Below are 16,304 nucleotides of genomic sequence, written 5' to 3'. Positions count from 1 at the left end.
AGATCGAATAATATTAGAATAACATTTCTTATTCAGGATCAATTCTGATTTGATCGGGCAATTTTCAAATGATCTTAAACCCTCGTTTTGAACTTTGAGACGATTTTTATTCACCATCTTGAAATGATCTTGATTTTTCTTATATTCTCGAATCTACTTTGATCTATCGATTGCTTTCTGTTCGAGGAAAGTGAATGATTGAATGATTTTTGCAATAAAAAAATATGCATCCTTTTGAATCCTTCCAAGGATTATTTGTAAACTGTACAACTTTAGATCGTTGAGATCGCAAAATTGAATCACCATCGGATCGGAATTTTATAAAATACAGGAACTTTAGAAACACGATTTTTCCTTATCTATTTTCATATCAAATCTCTTACATAGTAAAAATTCTGCCTATCACTCACAACACAAGAAAGAAATTCCATGTACAAACGATATCTCCATACCATTACTCCGGGAATCGTGGCGGGATAAAAATTCCTCCTCTCGCCTATACGTGACTACTTGGTCGAATGGAACGCGTCATCTTGTAAAAATCGAATATCTCTCCCTTCGCCGGGATGATCCACCGTTAAGTCTTCGAGATGGAAGACCGCCACGCCTATTCTCGTCCACGTTCCACGCGAGATAAAAATTCTGCCACGCACGGCGACAATGCTCTCGCCTATCGGACGTGACAGGATGAAGAGGTGAGAGACGAATAGAGTGGAATTCGATACACAAATGCACGAGGAATCGGGCGGATGACACGAAAAGTGGGGCGAAACAAATAAGTCTGACTAACTCGCGAGTATTTTCTTTTTCCTTTCTCTCCTCTCCAGAACGTTACTCAGCGTGGAGAAAACCTCTCATACGGTGAGTGTGATTTTGGGTGGAAAATTTAAGGAATTTTTCCGAAGATTGAATGCAAAAGTTCATTCGGTTCAGGTTTATTTATTTATTTATTAAATTACGAGCAATTATTTTTCTTTAGACAAAATTGCACCTCCTCTACAAGAATGTGAAATCTCCTGCTGCGAATTTCTGGAACAATGGAATTAATTCCTGATTTCTTTGGTAAAAATGTTATTAATCATTAACTTAATGTTATTTTTTAGAGAGTCGGTAAAAATGTGGAGATATTATTTACAAATTAATCGAAGTAGTCCAATATGAAAAATTGGAAAAAATTGGAGGGAAAAGAGAGTTGAGAGTAACATTATGAGTTAACATTAAAACTACCACCAAACCAATCGAATTAATTCGATCTCGGATATTTTATTTCTGCAATTTCAATGGAAACCATTTTAAGGAAAAATCAACGTCATTATTTTATAATAAAGATCCAATTAATCAATCGCTTCCACTCTTCTAAAATTACTTTTTAATTCTAATTATCCGTGAATAATATATGAAAATGCAATTTCATAGATTGATAATTCTAGAACGGATACAGACTCGCTTTATCAAAATTAAATCGCTTCCAACATGGAAAATATGCTTCGACATGAAAATTTGCATACCCACATGTTCCTTTTACCCTCCCCTTAAATTTTCTTCTCGTTTAATCCCGAATACTCTGTATATCAAGGCTTGTAAATGCCTTTATCTCGAAGTATCTCGCTTTAGTGGATATCCTGTATAAGGAGTCGTGACTTCGTTTTAAATTCTCCCGATCCGAAGTAACGTCGTTTAGAAGAGAAATCGCTCTTTGCACCGACAATAAGGAAACGATCGCCAGGAGAAGAAGAAGAAGAAGAAGAAGAAGAAGAAGAAGAAGAAGAAGAAGAGAGGATTCAACGTTTGTAGCCATCCGCGTTTCCTCGGATACGCACACCGGCGTCCATCTCGATCGATTTCATCGAACGCTTTTTCTTGGCTGATTTACGACCTCGTCGTCAAACTTTACGCGGCTGTAACGTGGATCTCGATTATATATCGCGGCCACTAAAGGCTTTTCTCTTTTTTTTTCCTTTTTCATCGAACGAATTTTAGAATCGGGTCGTGATTCTTCCGTGAAATGATCCTTTGCGTTGCAATGAATTTTCGGCGAATTTTTGGAATTGCATTTTCTCGAACTGATATTTTAATAAACCAAAATTTTGTTTTAAGAATGGGCATATAATTGAAATCCGTCAATGTTATTTTCATTACTTTTACAGTTTCGTTTGAATTTTAAAAATGTTTGGTGGAAAAATTCAAAGTTTCGTTACGCGAACAGCCTGTTTTAAAATTCTTGCACAGCAGCGTCCTATTCGAGCGATATTCAATATCTTAGCGAGTCTTAATCCAAACTTTTCAACGGATTAAAACTTGACGCGTTGATCGATGTAAAATTGTATCGCAACTAAAACACAACTACCATCGTTCACGAGCGACAGCGAAATTTCATCAACGAAAATCAAATCTTGGCAATCGATACAAAACAAACGATTGACGCCCCCAACCGTTGTGTTCTCCGTTCAACTTTCACGAAAAATAACTTGCAAGTTTATCGCGCATCTCCGCGCAAGGAAAAAAAAGAACGACAAGGAAAGAAAAGATGAACTCTGGATCGATAAAAAGCGTTAAACACGATATCCTCTTCCCACTGAGAAGGGGAGAGCACGATTTTTCGCATATTTACGCGCGTTTTTGCCGACGAGAAAACCGACCACGAATATTCGAGTCGAGAGTTTGCACGCCGAGTTATATCTTCCGCGTTTCTCTGTTTTACTTTGGCCCATCGGCGAAGATTGTTTACTGTTGGCGCAATGTTCCCGCGGAACTTTGTTCCCCGCCGAGTTGGCCGAAATTATTTTACATCCCCTGGTATTCGAGGGGCAATCGAGGAAATGCATAGCCCAAGTGCCAACCACTCGAGGCGGGAGCGTATATTTCGGTTTTATCGATCGTTGAAATTGTTTCGGAGAATGGATTTATTGTTATCGAACTTATTATTATTTGATGATATCAACCAGACGAAAATACTGAATGGAAAAAAAGTAGGCCGATACGGAATCTGTATAACACGCGTTTCTTGATTTCTGAGATTTCTTTAAAAAGTTTGAAATTTAAATTTGTCAAGTTGCTTGTACAATGTACATTAATCGTAATAATCGAGGCAATTCGCAACATTTCATTCCGATATAGCGTGAGATATTTTCACGATAAATCGTAATTAACGATACTCTCATCGATCCGAAATAAAATCCATTCGTTAACCCAATGTAGCAATTTTAACGCGGAAAAATCTCTACATTTCTGAACAATATTTCTCGCTAAATCTGAACACTGGACGTTCATCTTCCCCCTCTTACGAGAGACGAGATTCTTCGAGTACGATTAATAATAATACGCGTATAATTTCGAATTCCAGAAGATTCACGCGAGGCAATCAAGGGTGGAGAAAGAAATCGGGGTCATCTTATGAGGAATCCTGGCGGGATCCGCCGCGTGAAAATCCGTGAATCGAAGCGGGCAACGAGAAGATACACGCACGCGTGAGTTGAATATGGATTGAAGAGGAATGGAGAGAGAGAGAAAGGGAGAGGAGGGGAAAAGGAGGAGGACAGCTCGAAAGGAGAACTTAAACGCGGAATAGCGTGGAAATAGGCGGCACTCGTCCGGTGCTTCGAGCCCGTTCCGCCGATTTAATAACGTAAATTGTGCGCGACTCGCTTTAGCAGTTCCGTCACGAATTTTTCTAAAGCACACTATCGAGTGTTGGAACTCCTGCCGCGAATACAGAGATCTATCCCTCGCCGGGGGTCGAGGCCACACTTCCATCCATCCATCCCCTTTATTCCTCCTCGTTTCGTTTCCTCCCCGTCTCGAGGGTGTCTCTCGTTTCTTTCTCGTTTCTCATAAGTCGATCGTGTCATACCATCCCCTCGTTCGTTCCTTCGCCCAGGTAACTCGAGGTGACAGGCTCGCTGCGAAAGCTAAACGACGAATTGCACGCTCTCCCCCTCCCTACGTGACTCGCATTCGACTCGTCCCTCCCCCTGGCTAATGTGCCACCCGACATGCTATCCTCCCCCTCGCCACGCGCCCGCTCTCCTCGATGCACGCTTTTTCTCTCCTTTTCCCCCCTTTTCTTCTTCTTTCTCTTCTTATCGCAACGTTTCCTCGTCCTTTCGCGGAGGTTCGAGTCGTTTGTGAAAAAGAAGGTGAAAGAGAATCGGATATGAACGGAGACGGTTATACGATATATTGAATCCCGGCGCAGAGAATTTCCTGATGGGGTTTCGGCTGCTTCCGTTCCGTGACTCGTGGAACAATAGACCCTGGGTTGGGAAATGGAGCTTTTTCTCTTGTAAAAAAAAAAAAGAAAAAGGAAAAAAAGAGAGAAATTTTAAATTGGTTTACAAGGCTCTTTTTTTTTGTCTTTTTCGCATCGGGGTTTGTTTGCTCGTATTTCCTGCACGAAGAATTGGATTCTATCGATGTTGGTTAGTATCGTATCGTTCAGCAAGGAATAATTAACGCGATCCTCTCATCTGTTTCGAAATATCACACCCGTTTATTTTATCGATCCAAATTTTTCCAACTGATACCTTCGATTAGTATTTTTATCTACAATCTTGTACGATCTTTCTCCTTTCTCTTTGTCAATTAACACGAATTTCGACAAGTTCAGACGGGAATTCAGCTTAGTAACAAAATTTCGTGAAACGTTGAACCGTCGAAACGAAAATCACGATGAAGGGAACAATTCTCAAGCGATTACAAGCGATAAGAAAAAAAAAAGGCAATTACGCAAATATAATTGTTCCCTATCCTCGACTCGAGAAAGAATAACAAACGATCGCCCTTTGAACTTTCCTTTCCCTTTTAACGATCAGGAAGGAGAGGAGGAGAGAGGAGAAGGGGAGCCGCACGCAAATCGAGGCGTTTCAGTACGTAGTATCTTTCCGACACTTTGGCAAACTCGCGGGGAGGAGAGGAATAAAAGAGGAAGGGAAAAAGCTAGGTTGGCGGCAAAGGGAATACGCGAGGAGCAAACTGAAGATGGCGAGAAGAGGGTGAGAGAAAAGCGTAACAAGGCGTCGGGAAATGGAAGAAAATCGTCAGCCTGAGAGGCGTGACGACGACGAGCGCGGTCGAACAATTTTCTTTACCTAGCCTCTCCTCTCTCTCTCTCTCTCTCTCTGTATTTGCATGCGAGTAATGAACACCAGGCAGGTTGTTGAAGACGAGACGGAACGCGGCACCCTGGAGGCACTGGCGGTCCCAGAAAAGAAAAAGGACGTCTAGCTGATATCAGCGCCCACCAGACGCGATAACCTCTCGTGTATGAAGCGTAGTTAACCGGCCACTCGTGCAATCCCTCTCCTCCTCCTCCTCTCTCTCTCTCTCTCTCTCCTTTCTTACGTCACCGCGTCTCACGAGGTCTCTCTCTCCTCCTCGTCCCGTTCCTTCGTTTTATTTACCATCCGAGAGCCTCTCTCGCTCTGTTTGTCTCCCCGCCAAGTTCCGCTCTCCTCCGCGAACTTCCTCCACGCCACCTAGTTTTCCTATCCAAAGTGCACAGCTCTCGAAGAGTTTGCCGAATAAAAGGAGGGGGAGGCTACTCGAAATATCGTCCGTGAAACTTCCCAAGTCAAATTGAATGGGGGGAATTGATCGCAGATGATGATCGGTCGAATTGCTGGAGGAGGCAGTTTATGGGGTGGATGTTATTGTTGTCGAATTCGATCGTGGACGCATCTTGTTTACCTGTTATATATATTGTATTAAGAATTATCTTGGAGAAGGTTTGTTTTTGCTGTACGAGTTTTGGATTGGACGTATTTTTATCGGTTAATATTTTATTATTTGATCGTCGAATTTCTTCTTTTTTTGGTAGAATAGAATACGCGTGAATAGGATAGAGGAGTGTGCTTTTTAAAACGTGGAATTTATCAATTTTTAACGCTGATGGGATAAATTTTTCGTGTCTATTGTTTCATAGAAGAAGAAACACGGAGACGGAAGAGGGTCACGCTAGTTTTTCCCATAAAGCCGGCTTTATGGGGCGAGTTGCGTCGTTGAACGGACGGTAGGACCAAGTTTCCAGACTGTCGTCATAAAGCGCCATTTTCACTGCTCAGAAGTGCCTAATAGAATTGCAACGTACCGCGGAGGAAAGTTACGATTAAAGGATAAACCGACTTTTTCCTGCCCGTTCTCGCGGGAGCTGAACGAAAGAAAGAAATAAAGAAAGAAAGAAAGGACGATCAATCTTCGATGAACGGGCTGAAGCTCTTTATTCGATTATTTTTAAGCGTCGTTTGCCGGTATCGTGACGTTTATTGTTCACTTTCCTCGATTTCACAGTTGCATTCTGGTTTATCTCTACAAAATTACGACATCTGGCGGAGATAGGAGAAATCGTATATGTTGAGGATGTCGATCCAGAATTAATTTCAGTGCTAATTTAACACTTTTTCCATCATTATATCCACCAATCTATTAATTCTTCTCAATTTTTTTATATTACTCCATAACTTTGTACGATAATTAGATTAAACTCAAGGATTATAATCGATTCCACGAGCGAGAAAAATTCTAGTTACGAAAAAATTAATAGCTCCATCAAGTTATAATCTCTATAGCCAACTTAGTAGTCTCTCCTTTCCGCGCAATTAACTCGAACGGATTTTCACGAAACGACGGAAAAAGTGGGAGAAAATGTGCGGCAGAAAACAACACGATCCCACTATTTCATAATTGATACTCGTCTTAACACACGATCCCAGATTATGCGTTAACACGTTTCGCATAATCAAACTGTAGTTACTCGTTTCATCTTTCCTCGAGGAAAGAGTTGCTTATTACGCAACGTGGACTAACAATTTCCACCGATAATGGCTACCGGCTACGATGTTGCCCGTCATTAAATCAAGAGAGACGTCGAGAGACGTTCAGGATAGAATGGCCGCTCGTTGAACGATGTAGTTATTGGCTCGAGCACGAAACTTGAGTTTCAGAGCTTCGCCCTGCCTCTTAAAGAGATTATTTCGAGATCCTCGGTTTGGCTAACCGTGCTCCGTTCCTTGAAGGGCCTCCCATTCTCTCTTCCCACGTTGCCTCCTCACGCTTCCTTGACTTCCACGAGCCGCTCCGTCTTCTTGTCTTCTCCCCCTCCCCGGCGAACGATGAATATGCTCGCCAAAGATCGAGAAGCTGCGGGTTACCCTCTCCTTGCTGTGAATCGAACCGTGCCAACCGGGCAAAGTGAAGGTGGAGGGAGAGAGAGAGAGAGAGGGGGAGGTAGATGAAGTTCATCAAAGAGTGCCATTTATTATTTAGTTTCCTGCCGGGGGAAATTCGAGTAATGGAGTTTGGAGTGGCTGCGATTTTTCTTAAAGTGTCGCGTGACACCATCGCCCTGGGAAATTTCTTTCGAAAAGAAAAATTACAAAGGCTTAAAAGGATACAACGGGCTCTTCACGTCCTTTGTACCGCGTTAAATTTCATTTGGAAAAATGTCCGGCTCTGATATTAAGTTCACGGGCCTCTTTTCATTTAGTTAGTTGTGACGAAACGAAATTTTCGAATCAGGTAAGTGGATAGTAAAAGTAAATAATTCTTTCTGATCGCATCCCCAACAAACAGATCGAAAGGATAATTTCAAAAATTTCAAAGTTACACAAGAAGAGGACGCACGAGAGGAGATTAACGTTGGATTCGTTTAAATAAACGGACAGATCGAAATTTCCACGCCGTTTCCATTTTCTTCGCTTCCTGCTTCCCTTCTCAGCGTGGAACGTTAAAGTCCACGATAAAAAAAAAAAAGAAATGGTAAACGCGAGTCGTAAACCGAGGCGCGAGCCCCCAAAGGGTGGATCATAATTGCTCACTCTGTCGAGGCGACCCGTTAAAATATTTCCTCCGGCTGGCGGCGTTTATTGTTCTCTCCCTGTTGCCATTTCGCCGTGATAGGCGCGCGACCCAAGAGGGAATCCGCGGGCAAACGTGCTTTCCACGGATACGACGCCCGCTCCAATCAAAGCCGAGCTTCCTCCACCAGCCGCGAGATTATGCAATTTGCTCGAAACGCATTGGCCATTGTCCTCCACCCATTCTCGAATTCTCGCCTGATTTACGATTTATACCCTCCCCTACTTTCCCTTTCTAACCCCGAACGATACGGATCCTCGAATATACGAGGTGCTCGTGTGTTCCGGAAACACGAAACCCCCTAGTAGGTCGAACGAAAAGAAGGAGAATGCGGAAATTGGATGCCTTGGAAGATTTGTTGATCGAGCTGGGTGGAGGGGTGTTTCCGAATTTTGAAAAAGAAAAAAGAAAATTTTATAAGTGTAATTTATAAGCGGATAAAGCGTTCTATGGCGATGGAATAAGTGGTTTTCGTTTATTTAACGTGCGAAGCTATTTTTTGGAAAATCAATATACAACGATATTAGACGATTGGAAATACTATTTGCAAGCAAGTAGTGAAATAACGCGAACGAAACGGAGGATCAATATTCATGATGCGCACCGTGTTTCGATTCTCCGTGTATCTTGTCGGCGCGCTTTTACGCAGCAGCCTATCAGGTGGCTAAATTCAGGTGACGCCGAAACAAATGCCAGGGAAACGAGATAAATCAACGAACCGTTCAATCTTCCATCGAGGATCGCTCCGTGGCTCTATTTTACAACCGAAAGACACTTAAACCAAATTCACGGACCAAAAACTCGAAAACCAACTGGAAGGTTGCACACTCGCCCGAATAGTTTATCATCGATCACGCGAAACATTATTCACATCTTGCGAGGAACAAAGGGAACGAATCATCCTCTTTCTCTCTTTTCCTTTTTTCACAGAATGGCCCTAGAACGACGGAAACCGTTTCGAAAGCGACGAAATTCCTTTGCCAAACGACGAATATTTTCGAAATACCGTTGGAGTTTCTGCCCACTCTCTCCTCAACACAATACATTGAATAATATCGGGCCGGACGGAGGACATCGAAACGTGTTTTCTGCCCCGCCTTTTAAACGGCGGAAGTGGAAGCCCGTTTAGATTGCGGCTATCAAAGCACGATCATTGCAAAATGTCGCAGAATGCCGTGAGCGCGTGCATTGTGCGCCCTGTGCGATTGTGCAAGGATTGTGGTATTGGTGAGCGCATCTTATAGCGCGCCTGCTTGTGTTACACGCACATACACGGATTGCGTAGTCGGTTTACATACTCGGTCGGTTTGCGCACGTGCGCATACAATGCAGGTCAGTGGATTTTGATGACGGGATTGGAATACTGTGGAGGGCTTCGATTTGTTGTGAAAAGGATATTCCGAGCTATGAATAGGATGGACGTTGATTAATTACGGCGCGTGATATATATACATAATATATTTCGGGAAAAATTGAAAAAGAAAATTTATTATTGCTCCATTTTGCGATCACGAGTTAATGAAGTTCGAGAAGTGGAATAATGTAGAATGTGTACGGAAACTATTTGTCGATATCGTAATAATCCAATTTTGTCGAGTTTTTGGGCGAACGATATTTGAGAGAAAATTAAATTTATCGGAGAAGAAGAGTCAACGTGGAAGGAGTTTCTTTTCGTTTCCGGAAGAGGAGAAAAAAAGAAAAAAATTGGTAAAGTATTGTTGTTGTAGTCGGTGATTTTTCTGTTGACTGGGTTTCAAAGGGATTATTTATTAGGCTGTCAGACGTGTAGAATGGCAAAACATTGTTAACCGGCTGACCAACCATACACAGTGGGAGGTAAGTGAATTTCGGCGTGATCCTAGATAAAATTCAAACCTCGTTCCCTCCATGTTGAAACTATCGAGTATCGAAATTTGTGCTACATCGAATGTCAACCGAGCTTGGCAAATTGCAAGCCAACGTTTGCCATTCGAGAATGGTATCAACTCGGGTATCAGAAAACGCCTCGTACCGGCCCCACTTGCTTTTTGCAACGAGCCGTCATCAAAATTCGTCCCATTTTTTTAGAGAGAGTCGATGAAAAGCTAGCGCTTTTTACCTTATTTTCTATTAGTTTTGAATTACATATCGAAATTCGAGTCGACTTCGATTTGTCCGCTTTACATGTATTTCACACTCGCGTCGAGTCTTCGACGTTGATGTAGCCCTCTTTCGTAAAGCAATGTGGTCGCGAATCATCTTTCGAAACGTCGAGTTTCCATTGTCCTTTTATTGCTTTTATTGCTCGTTGATCTTTAACCGCGTGCTTCAATGAGAAAATTTTTAGAAGAAAAAAAGTTCTTCTACTCAACTTATCATTCTCCTAAGAAAATCTATCGAATCAACAATAAAAGTTTCACTCGTTAATTTTAAGAAATTTCGATACTTTGTTTAAAAGCTATCCAAAAGTTTCAAAAATCTCATTTTTTCCCACAAATGTCGCTTTTTTTGTTTCGCAGTTGCAATTTACAATATTTATAAAACTAGATTTGTAACAAAATTTTCAATGCTCGATCTTAATTTAAATTGTTTACCATAATTTAATTCGAATTACTGAAAATTTTCTCCAACAGTTTAGTTGCAAATACAATTTAGCAAACATAATACTATTTACTCTTATCGCTACCAATTAACGTTCAATCTCCCTAAAATTATTACAAAAATCCGAGAAACATAAACGTCAAAGAGGGATCGATATGTTTAAACCAGTATATGGTATAAATTCAACTAAGGTTACACTAACCGTAACGCGACCTGTGATTTAATAATCCAACCATCATCCGATAATCGGAATTATTCCTATCTCATCCAAAACACAAATTTGGTTCTGCAACATTAATTTGCAACGGAGATAGCGTATAGAAATCGTATTACTTGCCCACCACAATGGACGATGAATTTACAATTCATTTTAAACAATATAACAACGCGTGACAATATCTCGAAAAATTCTAAATTTGACATTCAAAACAACGCGATTCTAATATAACCGTTTATCCAAGTTTAAATTTGCCATTGGGCCACAACGAGATATTACCACATATTTTGAAAGTCTTAAATTCTATAATCAATTCGAAATAATAATCTCGAATTTCGGCGAAAATCATGGAAAACAACAATTGCTTTCTTTGATTCTAAATTTACCATTTTAAATTTACCATAAATATTCCCGTAAAGGCTACAGAAAACGATACCTATTCAATCCTGAATTTACCATTTCTTCGCAAAGGCCACAGGAAAATACGAAAGATAGCTATTCTATCTAAATTTAATAAATCATTTTCCCATAAAGACCAGACTAACTAGACTAATAAAGATCACAGGAAAGGAGGGGCAACTACTCCATCCAACCTGAATATATCGTTCTCCCCATAAATGTTACAGAAAACGACAGTTGACCAGCCTATCCAACCTTGAATTTACCATTATCCCGGCTGCGAAGGTGACGGAAGCGGAACGATTATCCGTGATCCGCGCGAGTGTATCGTCTGATCGCGAGGGCGTATCAGCCACGTGTCCACGAGTCGCTCGCGCAAAGCTGGCCGGCGTCGGGCATCGCTTTGGCGAAACGGAAATTAACAGGTCGCACGCGGCCGCGTTTCGCCTCCGGTGTATCGAGTCCCCCGCGATTCGTTCTATCCTCGCGCATCCGTTTTACTCGATACGCGATATCCCGTATGATAAATACCTTGGGCTGATTTTCATACGAGCGAAAGGCCCTCTCCCCTCCGATCCGGCGAAAATTTACGAAGCGGAGATCGTGGCTCGGACGGATTTCGGGATTTATGGAGATTGTATTTAGTTATTGAATTCGTTCTCGCTCGGCTCGCCGTTGTAAACGCGGCAGGGATGGCTCTTTATCCCGACGCCACCGCTGTTTCGACCGTATTTTTCGTCGAATCCGGTTTTTCAAACCGGACAGAGTGTTGCGATAATATTATTCCCCTCCCCCCTATTTTCCATTTCAACGGATTGATCGCTCCAACGAATTTACAATTTTTCGCCCATCCGCGAATTATACAAATTCGATAAGAAGCTTTTAAAAACCGATTCCATCCGTTGTTTCTCCCCGTTGTTTAACGATGAAACAACCCTCTCCAACCAAATCGATCCACGCTTTTACCTTGACCGGTACATTTATTAAAACCGTAAATCTGCAGTCGGATAGATCTTTTTTTTTTTTTTTTTCTACTTTTTCGGCGTGATCGCAGAGCAAGCAGGTTCTGTGAATTCCGCTAATTGCCGGGCTGATTGGCGGAAATCCAGCCGCGTGTCCAGCCGTGTCGGGCTGAATGCTGGTCATTAACGCGTTTAAAAGTCCTCGAAACGTTCGAGTTCCATCGATATTCGTCTTCCGCCCCGGGATTCCCAAAATGTCTGCGATTGTCACGCATGTACACGCTCGTGCAAACGAGTATCTGGCAGCAGAGTGCGAATTCTTTACCTCTTCACCCTTCTCTCTCCTCTTTTCATTGGCCGGGATCTTAATTAAAATTTCACTTTGTCGGTAGTTGGGCTCCACGTCGAAGGGTTGCTCATTAATTCGATCGCTTTTTCTTTAGAAACTGGCCGCCGCTTCCACCTTCAAAACACCGTTTCCCCCGTGAATATTAACGCCGACCTCTGTACCTTTCTCCCCCTCTCCCTCTCCCTCTCTCTCTCTCTCTCTCTCAACTTTCTATTCGGGCCATTTCAATGCGAACCACCCGTCCACGACGGTGTCGTTTGTATAGCGATTTAATTAAGTAAAGCTTTAAGGCGGATATCTGCTTTTCCGACTAATGAGAAATATAAATTAAGTCGCTTTAATAACAGACCCTTGCGCTTGTTCGAGTAACGAGCGCGTAAAGTTTCGTTCCGCGCATGATTCCCCCTCTCCCCCCGTTGTTTCTTTATTACGGAGTAATTATTGCGTTCTTGAGACAGTGACATGCATATGCTCGACAGATAACACGTGGGTAATAATCGAATATAAGTACAAAATAATCTTTTAAATCCTGAAATTCATTCTCGATAACAATGAATGTAAATGGCTCGAGAGCCATTAATCATGGATCGTGTAATTAAATTTTTCAGCGTTGATTCTTGTTAGGGGAAGAAGAGTGGTTGTATTTTATTCGTGACATGTGATAAAAGTGAAAGGTTAGAAAAGACTTTTTTTTTTAAAACATTTGTATTCTTCGAGATTTTTCAACGAAGGTTAAATATTTAGATTCACGTACGATTCAGAGACGATTGTTTGGCCCGTTGCTTGCTACTACTATTACTTCGTTACTTCTTACGAATCGAGAAGAAGAAGAATATTGAAAATCATTCGCATTATTGCCCATCGAAGGAGCGTCTCCTCTTCTGCGATCGCTTCTTCGATTCGATCTTTTAATTAAAACGCGGGGAAAAATGGAGAGAGGAGCGAAGAAGTTATCTGGAGAGATCGTGGAGTAAATTGTAGATTTCTCGAGAAGATAGGAAGAAACAAGTTTTATCTTGGGGATATTTCAGTGAAAACGGTTGGCGTTTGGTCAGACATCCTCGAGATTCCAGAGTTGATTCACCCTCGTTCCTCGATTCTATAAAAATTCCGCTCACCATCGACGATTCTCGAATACATAGCCTATGTTGATCCGTGTATAAAAGTCGAAAAGTGGTATAGAAATTTTTGCGTCGTTCCGTTTGGAATCGACGTTTCCAATGGCGCACGAAATCCTCGATGAGTTAACGTGTATCGGAATCGAACGCATGCTTTGGAAACTTTACAATTTCTCGCGTGCACACACGATAAACGTTTGCGCTTTGGTCAACGTTCTGTGTCTAGATATATGCCGTCGAATGCATTCTGGCTGCTGGCTGCTTCGTCGGTTTCTCGATTCGGTAAGCTGAAATAAATCGAAAAACGGACGTCCGGCGTACCAATTCTTCCCGTCGAATGTGGATGCGAGGAAGAAAGCGCACGAACGAGAAAATGAAGGGCGAAGATCGATCGATTTAACATTGAAAAATCGCGTATCGAGTGAGCCAAGTTTTTTTTCTCTCTCGATCAAATGGTACATCGATCGACACAGAAAAACATCCGATTCTTGAAAATTATATTTCCTTTGGAAGGAAATAAATATCGTTTCAATTCTGCAATTAATTGGAAAATTTTCGAGAAATCTTAGCTTTGAAAGATAGAAAGATACCTGAGTAAACTCAAAGTTAATTACGAAGTAAATATTTTTTGATACTGCACTGAAAAATGATTGAAACGTTCGTCATTATGTGGATGGTAATTTTTAAATTCGAATGCGAAATGATTACATTAACTCTCACGTAATAGTAAGGAAATTGAATAATTGGATCTGTTTTTACTCGAAACGAGTAAAATTTGAATCCGTTCGCCGACCGTGTAATACAATTCCAATCGACAATTGTTAAATCGAACAAAGATCTCGTTCGATCACGGATGGAATCGTACTGGAAACTCGCGAGTTCTCTCCCCCTAAGAGCATTCTCCTAATTATCCCCTCTTGTAAATACAACCCTACAGATTCGATCTCCATTATCCACGCGTTCGAAGAGGCGGGATTGTTAAGTAACTTTTTAATCCCGATTCTTGCCAGGAACCTCTTCCTCGAGAACGTCCGTCGAGCAATTTATCCACCGGCCAGAAGAAAACCTTCTCACGAAGCCACGTGATACGAAGCCCCTCTAAACGAATCTGAAATCGTCGGGACGTGAACTTCCTCTCCCATGAAAATTTCACGTGGATGGATGCGAACGTTGAATCCCAAATTTCGACGGAGATTTCCCCCTGGCAACAAAGTGGCAGGGTGCTCTCTCTCTGTCTCTCTCGATCGGATAACCGTGTTCTCGTGAATCCTTGGACCGTTCTCTAAGAAAGAAAACGCGATTATTCGAATGTGGAACAGAGAACGATCGAGTCTCGCAGGCTTGGAATTGGTAAGGAGCCGAAACGAAACGTGTTCGGATCGAACCGAGTCTCGAGTCGAGGGGCGTAATCGAGACGAGGCACGCGTTATCGATTGATCTCTCTCGAAGGAAAGCTGAATCTTCTCTCTCTCTGTTCGAGAGAAAGGTACGATTGAAGGTGTATCTAACAATGCCCGGGGACAACCTACATAGATGTTATCCTCCTCGAAGAATCGGTAAATCCTTGCTTAACGACCAACGACTTGGCAAACTTTATAGTTTCCTGCACTTTTCTACCCGTTACACGTTCGCCTCGAGCCTCCTTGGGGAACCTTGCTTACCGTTCTCCTTTCCGCTTTTTCCCTTCGGCTGGCTACATTAGCGAGATCCGAAAAGTAACGAGTTTTTACGCTTCTTCTCATCGTTTCTTTCCGACCTTCTTCGAGCGGTGTATTAGACTTTCGATCAACGAGTAGATTGGATCGGTCAGTTTGAGATACGTTACGCACAAATTTTCCTTTTCTTAGTCAATCAAATAATGTGAATTGTCATCCATTTCAGGTAATATTACATTTCGAGTAAATCGATCGAACAACCTTTTCGATCGCTATCGAGATACACGCGCACAAGAATCCAAACAAAGCTACGTTTCTCATATTCCTGACAATTGTCCCGTTCGAGCACACTTGCTTTCGTTCTACTCGACTATTCCCCGAACGAGGCGTCAAGACTTGCAAGTCTCTGTTCGTCCAACAGTGGGAAGAGTATCACCGTGCTCGTCCCACGAGGTCAAATAGCAACCTGTCAGAATTCATTAATTCTCTCTCTTTCTCTCTCCTGTTTTTCCCTTCGCGTAAAACTCGGTAGCGGGCACGAATGATCCGCGATAACTCGAGTTGACCGACGATGCGTAAAGACGATCCCGCGGGAAGGAATAGCAGTTTGAAAAGAAAGTGGAAGGAAGGAAGGAAGAAGGAACCGAAGATGAGGGAAGAAGAGAGATGGAGGAACGAGAGAGGAAGGAAACGGAATAAAATTTGCATTCGAAAAATCTTCTCTGGCTCTGTCCCCTCGCGTATTCTCTGGCCTGTTTCTCCTCTGTGCCTTGGCAGGGGTTGGACTCGCGCTAAGGCCAGCAACGTGAACCCGTCTGCATACGACGTAATGACGGTGCTCGACATCCCGTGAACGAAAGGAGGAAAGTCCATTGGACGGAAGCCGGCCCCGCTTCCGCGTCGTAGACTCTGTTTCGTGTCCCGTAGGCTTGTTTGCTTTGCACGGGCTATCGAACCGGCACAAAAGCTGCCAACTCGCCCCTCCTATGCGTCCAACCTATTCACCGATTCCTTCCCTCCCTCTCTTTTCTTTATTGCGTTCCAGTTAGTTGTGTGTTCGGGTAACAGGTGGATGGGATAGATCGATGAGAAGTTGGAAGAGGATCGACGAAGCGTGATGAAGCAGCTATGTAAAATATTTTTAATTATCTATATGTATACGAGTGAAACATT

At 42.4% G+C, this 16,304-nt stretch overlaps 1 protein-coding gene across 5 annotated transcripts in view; it reads left to right on the top strand.

Moving 5' to 3' along the window:
* LOC107999224 (discoidin domain-containing receptor 2) overlaps positions 1–16,304 on the top strand; it is a 228,438-nt gene that overhangs the window by 90,891 nt on the left and 121,243 nt on the right. Inside the window, exon 3 of one of the 5 annotated variants that reach the window (XM_062077197.1) lies at positions 3,344–3,467. The exons of the other annotated variants lie outside the window; for them this stretch is intronic. The gene's annotated coding sequence lies outside the window, so the exon portion shown is untranslated. The remainder of the gene's footprint in view (positions 1–3,343; positions 3,468–16,304) is intronic. 5 annotated transcript variants of the gene reach the window in all.

The sequence above is a fragment of the Apis cerana genome, linkage group LG7, assembly GCF_029169275.1.
Source record: "Apis cerana isolate GH-2021 linkage group LG7, AcerK_1.0, whole genome shotgun sequence".
Classification (NCBI taxonomy): Eukaryota; Metazoa; Arthropoda; class Insecta; order Hymenoptera; family Apidae; genus Apis; species Apis cerana.
The sequence above is the reverse complement of the archived record's forward strand: the minus strand, read 5'-3'. Positions and strand labels throughout refer to the sequence as shown.